This window comes from Odontomachus brunneus, unplaced genomic scaffold (assembly GCF_010583005.1).
Source record: "Odontomachus brunneus isolate Ranch 3 - 2012 unplaced genomic scaffold, Obru_v1 Obru_scaffold_001, whole genome shotgun sequence".
Lineage (NCBI taxonomy): Eukaryota > Metazoa > Arthropoda > Insecta > Hymenoptera > Formicidae > Odontomachus > Odontomachus brunneus.
Genome location: NW_022639451.1, coordinates 208,840 through 223,620, shown reverse-complemented (window position 1 = coordinate 223,620; position 14,781 = coordinate 208,840). Strand labels below are relative to the sequence as shown.

The window sequence follows — 14,781 nt, the reverse complement described above, 5'->3', positions numbered from 1 at the left end:
TATATATATATATATATATATATATATATATATATATATATATATATATATCAAAGGAGAAGACAAATTAAGCATTAAGACAAGAGATATGCTACTACTAAACAGACTTTCAGAGTTTGGAACATTGCCAATTTAGCGTACGAATATTTAGATAGTAGAATGAATCAAGACTTAATGAACTACTGACTTTCGACTGGCCTCCGAACCGCGAAATAAATTTTCAGCAAAACTGTATACACATGAAAGTATCATTCTATATTGCTAAGAAAAGCAATTACTCAATCTACTTTCATTCTTTTAAGTATATAGTGGCTATCTTCAACAAAAAATATTTTCTTAATAATACTCTCAAGATATGCTCATAAACAATTTTAGAAAAGTCCATTAGCATGTATTCAAAAGAAGAATATATTCTATTTACAAGAATATTATAAATTTTTATAGAAAAAAGTTGATTTGAATTCTAGTAAGTAAACCGAATTTTTTTTTTATTTAATATTTTCTAGTAAATAAACCGAATGTTTTTTTTTATTTAATATTTTTCATAATGCTAAACTTATTAAGATTCAGAACGTATTTTGAATAAATTTAATGTTTATGATGAAAACTTGCGATAAATTTGCGAACATATATAAACTTAAGAAATATTTGAAACGGGGGAAGGAGGTAACATTTATTTAAATAGAACATACATTTTTCTGTACGTATCTTTCTACATTTTCGTATTTCCACTAAAACGTCGTTCTGTATCGGATTTCGTTCTCGTGCGGATTGTGAAAAATTCCTCGCTTACGGCGGAATGCGGCTGAGATTTTCAGGCTCCATGAAAAGTAGCATACTCAATCCAGAGCAATTCTTCAAGTGACACGAAAATTGTGTCAGATACGCGTAAATGACGTTGTCATTATACAAGAAGGCAGTTAGCTTTTGATCCGATGATCTTGGATCGTCAGTAAATGGTTAATGGAGTGGTTAACGAGCGTCCTCGATGCATTACCGCGACCGTGTCTCGAGATCGTGAAGCGCGAATAGCGGAAAGTAATGTAGCGTGGAATTTCGGTGATACGCTATATTTCCGAAATAAACAATTTATTCTTGTTTCGTCGTCTCTATACCGCAAATACTTCGAGCGTCATTAACCGCGAGCAGATGTATCAGCAAATAAGAATTTTAATTATTTGATTATGTACAACATAAACGAGATAATCTATAATTTCGATAATTAATGTAAAAACATTGAGCAGATTTTTCAGCGACTTTATTATATATGTTTGTTTTATATAAATAACAGTAACATTTGAAGTATTTGAAAACAAAAAAATACTCGAAATTTTTATGATTTCAAGAGATTTGTGATACCTGAAAATTTATATTTGGAGAAAATATTGTAGTAAAAATGATATTAATATTATATTTTATTTCTCAATAGTTTTTGTAAAACTTGACTATACTGACATTGCAAATTGTAGTACATTATTATAGAAATTGTAAATTTGATGATCTGCTGAATATACGATATCAGAAAGATTTAAATAATTACAATAATTTTGTAATAAAAAGTTAAATACGCATAAACAAAAATATATAGTAATTTTACTTATAATCCTGTATGGTCCAAGATTACAAACCATGGTCAAACTGTTTGCATTTAGAACTACGGAATGGTGATCATTTATCTTGAGAGACTAGAATATAGGAATTAATAAGAGAAGTTTGATAATAATTTTAGGGAGCACACGTTCCATTATATTCGTTAAGATATGTATTGTAACTTGGCAGTTGAGATTGCGATTATATACCTGACGAATTATTTTTATAATTTAACATCAGTAATGATCTAAAGCGGGATCGAAACATTTGTTAACATATTGTAATTGACGAGAATCCACATTCAATATATTACGCGCATATTTGTCCTGCGCACAGTTTTTATATAGACCCGTTTTATCAATACTAAAATATTTGTAGCTGTACCATGAGAGAAAAAATATCTAAAAAATAAATAGTATCTTTTCGATGAATACTATAATTCCTTGAACGTAATATATTCTTTTATTTAAATACTAATAGTAAATTCTTTTATTTAAATAAAAAGTCGCTTTCATGAGGAACTAAGTTTTTAAGAAAAAATATATTTTCTTACATGAAAAATATTTTATATTAGCATAAATAAATATGCGATTAGTATACAGAAAAAAAGAATATTCTTGCTTGGAAAATGAGATGTTAAAATGAGATTATATAACTTTGAACGAAGATAAATTAGATATTCATTCAATACGAACATAATCAAATTAACACAGTCATTTTCTTATAAAATATTACAATATTAATATTCTTGGTAATTTATCATTTTTTCATATAAAAAATATATTTTCTTACATGAAAAATATTTTATATTAGCATAAATAAATATGCGATTAGTATACAGAAAAAAAAGAATATTCTTGTTTGGAAAATGAGATGTTAAAATGAGATTATATAACTTTGAACGAAGATAAATTAGATCTTCAATCAATACGAACATAATCAAATTAACACATTTTCTCATAAAATATTACAATATTAATATTCTTGGTTATTTATCATTTTCTCATATATAACCAACAATATTGATATTTTTGTTGTTGTAAATTTGATTGTAGACTAATAATATACAAGCAAGAATATTAATATTGTAATCTTCTATGAGAAAATAATTGTGTTAATTTGACTATATTCGTCTTGATTGAAGATTAATTTATCTTTATTCAACACCATATAATCTCATTTTAGCATTAATCTTATTTTTAAAATGTCAACGATAAAGGTATTCTGCAAACAAGAATATTCCTTTTTTCTGTGCACCCATCGCGAATACATATTTTTTTATTTCTTAGATATTTTTTAAGAGAGGGAATGGATGTAATAGCTGTCTTCAAGTATCGACTTTTACCGTTTGTGTAGTTTTAAATTCGTCGCATTTTATTCTCGTCTATTCACCTCGAAGTTTCACAGCAATTTCCTGCAACTTCTTGCAGCAACATGCAAGATCTAAATTTGTCACGCTTTCAGTCAACGCGATCAGTCGTTAAAAGCAATAATAGCTAAGAATAATCGCACTTCGTAAAAAGTATCATCATATCATCGAAGATGAGATAAAGGTCTTCGCGTTGCGAGGTTCTAGGGTCGAGAGAGGAAAACTCCCGCTTGACTCGATACCGGAGTAAATCAATAGTTAGGCGTCGCGTCTCTCTGGATCGCCGTCGTGCCGCGAATAGGAAATGAAATGCTTCGTCGCACTGATGGTCTCTCTATGGATGAAACACGAAACAATATACGAGACAAATCTCGGCCAACAATCGCGACCCCTTGCCGACGAAAATTTCTCCCTCGAGGAATCCCGTGATTCATATTCTCACGGGTTTAAATTTCGAGTACGGTTCAATAACAAGGTTAGTTGTACTCTCGTTGAAGGATAAAGAAAGAGCTCTAGTCGACAGGTATTTCCTTCGAAAATGAAAACGTCTCCCTACATGAATATCGACACTTCGCCGACAAAATTAATCGCGTCTACATTTGTGAGAATGCAAGTTAAATTTAACAATTTCGATAATATCGAAGAAATATTAATATTTTTCTCTATTATTAAAGTATCGGCACTGCATAGTATTTTATATTGCACGCGTCAAAGTACCGTGCATAACATGTAATCTTAAGAGTCTCTCTCTTTCTCTCCTCCTCTCTCCCCCCTCTCTCCCCCTTCTTCTCTTTCTCTTCTTGCTGAAAAATCGATCGCGGCTCATCTTAAATTTCTTATACACCGACGTCGAGGCAGCACAGGTCGCTATAGTACCATAAGTGATCGACTCTTACTACTGCGAGTGCATATGCTTCGTTTCTCCATACGCGTCTCTTTTACTCACAGTTTTATTCGCAGTTTGTCGGGAAAATGCGGAATTATTTTCTTGCATTCGCAACACAAATATATATCCGCGTACAAAATTCCGTCATTTTTCTTGTATATTGTTGATACACGCTCAGGTAATTGTTTGCTTCTCCGATACAAATAAAGATTTACCAAATTTTATTAAAACAAAATGTTACTAAAACGTGTTCAATTTACATACAATTTACTATCAAATTTTATTTCTACGTTTTAAAATTAGTTCTGATCTGATTAAAGTAATATATAATACAATACAGAATACAAAAATGAAATAACAAGATAGAAAGATTACGAGACGATAAATTGTACTTATTAAAGTAACAAGAATATATTGCTTGATTATTGAGCTTCTCTCGGCAAAATGAGATTATTCTCTTGCGTTCATGATGCGAATATGTCTGCATAAATTGTAGTAAATTCCTGCGATGTCGGCTATATATTTCTAATAAGTGACGTCGATTGCTCGCATTTATCCGGGGTTTATGAAATATAACTTCTTTTCAGCGTTTCTGGTTATTTTAATTTTCTATTATTATACATGCATAATATATTTGTAACTGATTTTCATTTCGCTCTTAAGAAAGTTGTAAGGCTCAGTATTGTATTTTCAGTAGCGCGTATCAAGGGGATCACTCATAAATTTATTATTTATCGAACTAAATTATATATATTAATTTCTTCTATACATTTTCTGTATATTTATTTCATTATCTAAATGATAACGTGTTCAACAGTATGTATAACAATTTCTACATGTGTAATATTATTCTATAGGAATTGTTGTACAAATGAGGAATGTTAATTGGAGACAAAGTTGAAGTGAATATGTACAATATTACAAGTACGAAAAATGTTTTTATTTTCCTTATTAAAGCTTTGCATGCATCAGTTGATCTAGTAGAGATATACAGATAATGAAAAGATGTATATACATTTAAATATGTGTTATATGTATATGTATCTCAAATATTACTATAAATTCTGAACTTTACATCGCTATATTTTTCAAGCAAAATGGTCAGTAACTCTGAAATTTGTGTATAATATTGATATATAAATTGTTAATAATAATTATAGTATATTAATATATCTTATCTATATCTTATCTATAATCTATCTATATAATATATCTTATCTATATCTTTAATATACATACTTATATATACATTAATACAGTTAATGTATATAATTATAGTATTGTTGATATAATTATAGTTTCTCATTAAAATACTAATTTTAAAGTTTACAAGAAATAAAAAATAGAAGTCAGAAATAACACATTAATCAAAGGGACGCATGTAAAAAGTATTAATTTTAGTTTTAAATATCTCAACTCTCAAGTAATCGATATAATTGCATGAACAATTAGATAATATTTTAATTTATATGTAGTTAAAAAAAAAGTTTTAACGAATACTTAATAAGCTCATTTTCTTTTATAATGACTTCAAGTAATTGAAGTAGCGGCGTTGAATTACTCTTCAAGATCGATAGCGATCGCGCGTTAATTCGACAGTGTGAACTTTCAGCACGACTCGTCCGATGCAAGCGTGGTGAGATGCTAAGTATAACATTGACAAAACAGAAAGAACAAAGTAGAATATGCATGCACGCATGTGTATATTCGTGGACAGAAACTGGCTACGGTCGGTTACGTAAGCTCTTACAGCACATTTTCCACCGAACATCGAACTTAATATGAGTTGTCTATTTTAGCAGCGGTGTAGGAGGAAAAATTACGAAATACAATATATTTAAATATGATTCCGCGTAACACCAATATATCTATCATAGTTCTGTTGTTGCGATAAATTCAAGAACAGGGATATTAAAATAATACATTATACTGAAATGTAGAGGAAATAAAATCTTCAGCAAAATTCCTTGCCAAAGAAACAATCTTCGTTTTATTTTGTGCGGAAGACGAGGAGTATTCCCTTTAAAATAATATATTGGAAAATAATATATTGCTAACTCTCTCTAAAAAGTATTTCAGAATGCAATTTTCGAAGAGCAACGTATACTACTTCTAAAATATAACGTTCATATTAATTTTACTTCGATGCAATATTAAAATAACATATTATTAATAGAGATTAATGTGAAACAAATTAAGTGGAAGTAATCGATATACAGGTCATAGCAATCTATATTTATGGTAATTTAAAAATGCTAAAAACAACTGCCTTTTGGTAATGGAAGAAGAATGAATAATCTATTAAGCTACAGTAATTACAATAATTAAGTAGGTGCGTAACATCGCGCAAAATTGATCACAGCAAGTGCTTGCTGATCCATAAAAACGTATTACATTACGTTAATGAAACGATCGTTTTTTGTCTAAATAATTTAGTTATTCCCGTTTTCAAGAATTTATAGCCTTACTTCTTTACTAGTTATATTTTAACATACCTTCCGCGGTGACTGTATATAATTAAAATATTATTAAATCTTGAATTGGTAGATGCTGCAGGTAATTGCAATTAAATTTACGTTTTTTCATAATTTACTGATTGCATTTTACTCGTTTTATATTGCATTACGTTGTATTTTGTCGTTATTTACACTTCATTTAAAATATATCGTATTTGCATTGATTCGTGCCATTAACATAAAGAGAATAAAATCATTTTAGTTTCTTCAGTTTTTTTTATTTTTATAAATATGTCTAGATTTTTTTTCTCTTTATTGTTTTTTCTTTGAAGAATTTTGGGAAAAATAATGCAACATATATCTAATTTGTATTTTCTATGAGTTTTAAAAAGATATAGTAGTTTAAGTAAATCAAAAGGGAATTTAATATTTTATATTATGGAACTTTTCCAAGCACACACCGTTTGAACTAATAAGTCCGTATGAATTATTGCAAACATGATTAATATAAAATCTGCTTATGTTATAATTTATTAAACATTTAATATAGGGAGCCACTTTTCTCCCGCAGACAAACAGTAGTGATATCGCAGGCAACATTGTTACGTAAAGTTTTTTCTACTTCCCACTTGGCGTCAGCGTGGTATTTCGCGGATATACGAGATCGACACTGTAAAAACAAACGTCAGCACGTACGACGAGGAAAAAAATAGTGCACCTTCTTCTTTCTCTTGCGTGTCACAACGGGCGCGGAGTCACAAAATTTGCGCGCGTTGTGCACGTGCTGAAGATCGTAGACCTTCCTGACGTTCGTACGTGTTACGTAAAGACCTCGCTGCGGCCGCAGGTAATAAAATGCAGTTTTACGTGTGCATCGTGTGTAGTTCGTTTGTACGTTCATGTGTGAGACGTAATCTACGAATATAAGCGCGTCGGCGCACGTACGTACGTACGTACGTACATGTGTGTATATGGGTATGTATGTGTGTGTATGAGTGTGTATATGGGTATGTGGACGCGTTCACACACGTAACACCTATCTGAAAAGTGCGTGGAACGGAGAGCCGTGAGTTCAGGTTATGAATAGCACGTGAGTGACCACGAGGTTCTCGTCACATGCTCGCGCCTCCTCGCAGACGCACGAGTTTTATGTCGTTATTCGTCACGAGCAACGACTCGCGCATGATTTTGAGTCGATGGCAACATTTTGGGATCTATCTTACACAACTCTGCCGAGTCCACTGTGGTCGAACCTGCAGCAGCAGAGGTGATCTTTCTAGGACAGTCTATTATGGAAAGAATATTATGGTTTTCTTTTTTCTCTCATATAAATTCTTTTCAATTTTACTGCGGTTCTTTTTCCTTTTCGATAAACGTGATTGATAAACGTAAGTTTAGAATGAGCACCTACACACAGAAAAATATTATTCTACTGCTAAAAAAATGCTTATTTAGTTCATTTTTCTTCTTTCAAGTAATCACTGCCTTTTTCCTTATTAAAAATATTTTCTTAATAATAACCTTAAAATATACTTGTCGCCAATTTGAAAAAAGCTTATTGTTTGTCACGAGAATTCCAGAGAATTTATTCTTTCTGTAAAAAATATCGGAAAATTTTAGCGAAAAAAGTTTACTCGATTCTATATAGTAAACAAGCTGAATTTTTATTTTAATTTAATATTCTTAATTTAAATGCTAAATTACTAGAATTTACAATGTATCTCGAATGAATTTAATGCTTATAATGAAGTTTGATGATAGATTTGCGGATATATAAACTTAAAAAATACACTTGAAGCAGATAATATTTCTGTTTAACAAGAAAAGCTGTCAGCAAGATCTGTCTTGCCAAGGAACGTGGTAAATTTCTCTAGAAACAGAAAATGTTTTAATAGTACACTTCAGTTCTTAAAATACATATGAGATAATAGAATAGTCAATTACTGCAGAATGTAGAAATCTATTTTTTAGTTACAAAACTCTCTATGATAATTTTTAAAATGCTTTCCGTGTAGATAAGGACTTTTCAACAGAGAATATAAGAAATGCGTAAATTTATATTATTATAAAATATTTTAATATATATTAAAAAATATTATAAAATATTATAAAATATTTTATATTAATTTATATTATTTAAAATATTTTAATTAGATTTATCGCATTCCAAAAGTCATTCAAAAACATTTTGTCCAACTATAAACTTATTAAGTTAACAGTTTATTGTATTAATTCCGAGTCAGTTTATTAGATATCAGAGGCAGTTTATTGCATTAATTGCCAGTGCCTATATCAAGAATCTCTTTCTGCTTCTTACTATATTTTATTACAATTTCTTTGTCTGATATATGACAGGAAAATAACATTATTCACTCTCTACTTCTTATTATTAATTCTTCCTATTTACTTTACACTTCTTTTGAAAATAGATAAGATTTTTAGAGCTAATAGCTGAAAAATCATATAATGCTGATCAAGCAAAAAATTAACTTACTTCGTGAAAAATACCAGTTTTTCTAGCTTTTTAAACGCGGCGTACGTAGCGTATAATTGCGAATAACAATATGAGTCAGAGATATGTATACAACATATCAACCTATATAGTAAAATTCAATAAATGTCTTGGTGAAAAAAATATTTTATGGCATATGATACACGGAGAGAACGTATAGTGAAAATTAACATAAAGTTTTATAACCGAAGAATAGATCGACATTTTATTCTCTTATTTTGTGCTACACAGAAAAAATATTTCAGTGTAAATTACAACAAAATTTTTTTTAATTCTTGGTCCGTACAGAATTATGACCGAAATTATTACATGTTCATTTAAAAATATCATACACGTTTCATTTTGTACTACAAAATTATTGTAATCACTCAAATATTTTTTTTATACCATGTATCAGATAAATCGTCAAATTTACTATCTCTACAATATATAACATTACAATTTCAATACAATGCAATATTTGTAAAAAGAATATTGCGGAAAGAAATATAGTTTTAACATAATTTTTATTACAATATTTTCTCTGTGGACTTATATTTTATAGAAAACGAAATATACTGTTAAAAAATTTGTTACGTTTCTAAAGAGATTCCCTCAACAAAGTATTATAGATCTTACACTAACAATCTATTCTTGCTCTATTAGAAATTTAGTAAAATTGAAAAGAATCTATATACACTGATAAACAAATATTTAAAAATTAATAAATATTATAGGTGGGTACCATTAATATATATATTTACTGAAATCAAAATTCTCTTAATTTAAAACGAGTATTGTTTACTTAAACCGAGTAAAAATAAATCTTTGTTAATTTTTAGGCATTTTTTCTCAGTTTTGTTTTATGAAAAAACAAAACTGTTCTCTAAATTCTCTTCTTATAAGAGTCCTAATAATTCTCAAATGAAATCGATTGCAAACAAACGGGCTTATTCGCCGTTTTCCTTTATCAGCGGCACTCGCATTACCGAATCCGTTGAATCACGGAGGATGTCGTTCATAGAATGGAATATCTAGAAATTTTAATAATAGATTTTCAGCAAACGATTCGAGCGGCGGCGTGTCTCATTTACCCGCGGTGTTCCGTAGAACGCACTCGAACCTTACGCGCTATTTTTACCTATCGATACCGTCCACCACCACATTTACGGTCTCCGGTTCGTTACGCCGTCGCGTGTTTTACTCCGCAATAGTTATTTTACGGTACTTTGAGCGTCAAACATGGCGATATCAATGATTTAATACGCTCATTACGCTCTCGCGAACATCGTTATATCTGTTTCGTTGCCGCGTGCTGTGAACATATGAATGTGTGTGTGCTTCTTCGATCTCCGCGGTCTTACCTCGAAAGGTTAAGGAACTCTTTGGACCATTTGCCAATTCTAGTACGACTGATATAACGTCTATATCAGTGACGTGCGCAGCGTTCCTAAAATCGCCAAGGAGCAGTCGAGAGACGTTTCCGGTAATGCGGGGACAATTTTTCCGTTATGCAACTCGGCTGAAAGAAGTTTCCTGTTGCACGTTGAAGAAACGTTGTCCCGTTGTGTATTTGCCGGCGCATAACTCGCTCGACGTATTAACACGTCGGAATTGATCTGAGGTCGGGCATGTTCGAGGGAGTTTCGCTCGGTTTCCCGCGCTAGCAATTCATAACTCGACATTGAATCGGTCAGATTAATCCCTCGCGCAATCGATTAGCGCTTCGTAAGTCTGAAATTTCAGCATCGGATCAGAAGAAGAACGCTTCGCGTACAGAATTGATCGGCATTGACCAGATATTTTCGGAAATGCGATATAGTTTTAAGTTCGATCGATTTTAAGGATCGATACATCGCTAAGCGTTGTAAAAGCTTACGAGAGATTAATTGACAACGTACGATTTGCACGGTCGGTCGCCAGAGAAGGGGTTACCTCGCTCGATTCATTGAGCTCGCGATTCAACACTCGACAACGTTGCCTTCCAACGTTATATTCTATTGTAGTCGCACTTTGCTTCGAGTCACGTGTTTTGGTTTCGTTCTTGGACTATTTTCGAATACGACTCGAGCACGCGCGCAAACGCACACACACACGTATGGAATGGGATCAGTTCTGATAAGATGTTTTCGCGCCTTGATACTTCTGAGTACATTATCAAAAGTAGTAGAGACGCGACAGGAGATATTCACCGGATATCGTGCCATGCTACATCAACTTACGCGATCTGATACTATGATACTTCATCAAGATATTTACTTATCAAAGATACACGGTGTAAGCACATATCATAATATACACAGTTCAATCGGAAAAAAAAACCTTAGATTCGTATTCTTGGGAGAGAAGTCACACATCAATTTTCAATATCTTCAATTGAATAAAAGTTTCAAACATTCTCCCATGCTTATTGGCAATATATTTATGTGTACGAATATACAAATATTATATGTATTTTTATACCAGCTTCAAAAAGTTCTTACCCGGGTAGAAATTAATCGAGGCAGCGCCTATTAAGGCTTTTGAATATTGAGAGAAAAAAGAGTATATATTTTTATTATTTTACAGTTTTTATTTTACAGGTATTTGTTTCACAGATATCTGAAACAGTGTTGAACATCAATTAATTAAAATTCTATTTGAATTCTCTCTAAAATAATTGGCAAATCAATAAGTAAAATTAATTAATCGTCATACATAAAATTACAAACGATTGATGAAATTAATTATTAATCATCTTTGATGTAATTGATCATACACTATCGGTGAATTATACACGATTAATGATAATTAATCAATAATTTCATGAATAATTAATTAAATTATACACAATTACATGCATCATCATTGTTTATACTTTTAATTATTAATTTGTCGATTATTTTAAGAAAATTTTGATCGTTTAATGCCTAATATGGTCTCAAATCTGTCCTGTAATTTTCCGTTTGAAGTATTTGTTGCCTCTATACTCTCAGTTTTCTATACACTGAAAATACCACATTTACCAAACAATTTCTAATTAAAAATATAATAAAATTTTTAGTAAAAAATATGTATATAATTTTATTACTATGTAGTACACGTGTACTACATATGTAGAGAGAGAGAGAGAGAGAGAGAGAGAGAGAGAGAGAGAGAGAGAATATGTGGGAGTTATATTTAACAAAAATTTAATTTTTTTTTCTTTGAAGTTTTTTTCTTTTTTTTTTTCTTTGCACACTAATTACTTTTTTCTTATTTCTTCTGTTACTTTCTATATATGATTTTAATAAAATATTTTCATTGTTTATTATCAAAAACAAAAAATATCTTGCAAAATAACACATGATCCACAATTAGATAATATACCATCTATGTACAATTTACTTAGAATAATGTCATATATATCTGATAACTTGAATAAAATATTTTCTTATCAAAGGTATACATGTATCGAAATATACATAATTCAATTTAAGCAAAACATTCTTAGACCCTTATTCCTGCGAAAGAAACTATATCAGTTTGAACTGTCAAGTTAAGCATAGGTCTCTTGAGTTAAGCATAGGTCTCTTAAGAATGCAAAAAAATAACATGGGAAAAATGAAGCTTCCAGCATGTTAAGTAGGTGTCACCAAAGGTTGTCACAACATGTTTTTTGTGGCTGCATTACCACATGTGTGCGGCATTAAAGGTCAAATTACAAGATATTACAAAAAATTTCGTGAGTCTGTCTTACATCTTTCGATTTTTTTGAAATAATTAAGATGTGTGTATTAGGTTTTGACACAATGATGATTAGATTATAAGTCTACACACACGTTTGAAATACGATATTTAATAAGATGTTGTCTGTTACTGCGAGAGAAATCCTATAATGAATATTGTATTATAGGATATTATGTAATAATATATTCAACCTTGCGTGACTCTTCCAACGAACCTAAAAACCAAGATGATAAGTCACAAAGTCCGAGGTAAAGTTACGCGCCGGTTTGAGGAACTTTGTTCGTCGCAACTCATGTCTCGAGATGTGATAACTGCTTAAGTCACTAGTACGTATAATTTGCGATTACACTCTAAGAAGATGGCAGCAACGATACTTTTCAACGTAGGATCCAACAAGACGAGAAACTCGGAAAGAGAATCAGAATGGATAGAAAGTGAATCCCGATAGGATGAGAGCATCGGCCCTATGTTTTTGACAACGTGCCTAGGCCGTTCTATAACAGTCCGACGTTCCAAATCATTATGCTTCAACTATTCCCGAGGCATCGTCTCTAGGCGTCAGCCTAACCACGAGGACAGTGAGCAAAGTGCATCCGTCGTTTCGTCATCCGTGAAGTCTCGCGACCGTTCCGTTTTTGACCCGAAACGACGAACGTCTTCGTTCCTTGCGACGTGAACCACATTTTAGTCTTTCGTGCTGAATGTCCTTCCTTCCAACTGAAACTTCACTTTCTTGCTATTTTAGAGTCTTATGCAGAGAAAAAAATTCAATCGAATCAATCTAAATTTGTTGAATAAGTATGAATTTATTAACCAAACTGTATTTAGTGAATTTTAAACAATTTATAATTTCGATTAAACCAGACAAACTTAGTTAAATGCTGATTAAAGTGTTAGTCTGGTTAAAATAAACAGACAAATTTGATTAGAGTAATATGGAAAAATTTTGCTAGTTAAGTGAATATTGTCGCTCAAAGTTATCGCTAGGAGCGCTCTTGTGACTAGAATGATTCACGTTTTGCATGATGTGCTGCATAACTGTAAATAGGTTCATGGGGACTGCTCATCAAGAGTTCGTGCTGCAAAAAATGTAACTATGATACTAAGTTTATCTTGCGATTTATCAGATTTTTTTACATTCTACATGACATTAAATGTATTTTTATGACTTTAAAATATTTTGTATTTATTACTCAGGCAAGGTATTGTTTTAAAAGTTTGTCGATAATGAATCACTTTTGTCTTCAAATACTAGTTATATTATCTTTATGAATAAATCCTATTACAATATCTGATAAATAAAAATTTACCTATGTACTGGTTGAATTTTTTACCAATTTAATTTCAGTGGTATAATTTAATTTCAAATTTCCATTTTTTACATTGAAAACCATTTATACTGACATTTATAGTATTACTATGTGCATTTATATTTTTCTACAATAGATCAAGTAGTTATTTAAGTTAAATTATCAAATGTATATGATATATTATCCAAAATAAATTGTATATTAGCTCATATTAGATAGCGTATTACCCAAATGAATGCATCATATGTCACTTTGCAAAACATGTTTTGCAAATTAAAAAATTTATTTTTAATAGTAAACAATGAAAATATTTTATCGAAATTATACTATTGAAGATAACAGAAAAAGTAAGGAGAAATAAAGCTAGTACGTAAATCGTATGTGTTTACTTTGAAAAAAAAATAGGAAAAAAGCCAAATTTATGTTAAATATGGCATATTCTACCAAGTTCCTCTACACATGCACAATAGTAATAACATTTTATTTGATATTTCTTAATAAAAATTTCGTCTTTGGTTTCTAAACCAAAAGCAGACATGCGGTTTCTAACTACCATTGATATATGAAAATAAGTTCATTGATTTTTTAATACATCATGTTACACATGACAAGATAGCTTGTTGTAATTCTCCAAGAAACTTATCATGAGAACATTTATTGTCACAGTACACAAAATAAAGCGAAGAAAAAGCTAAACAGAGGATGACTATGGTATAATTTTCATATAAATGCACTTCATGGAACTTGGTTTTCAGAAGGACATTTAGAATTACAGAAATCTTATCGCTTTGTAGCATATTCTTGATGCCTCTACCGCGTCATTCATTCCTTGAAATAAAATTAAATATAACTTCAACAACCATCAAGTAATTTTCGAGAGGTACGTATTTTTTGTCCTGTATTTCGATTATACTGTATTTTGTTTTCTTGTTTTCTATTTTCTTTTTTATATTATAAATTTCTATATTGGC

At 30.7% G+C, this 14,781-nt stretch overlaps 1 protein-coding gene across 1 annotated transcript in view; it reads left to right on the top strand.

The window, feature by feature from the left end:
* Nucleotides 1-14,781, top strand: part of LOC116854068 — a 50,594-nt gene that overhangs the window by 11,762 nt on the left and 24,051 nt on the right. The gene's annotated exons all lie outside the window — the stretch shown is intronic.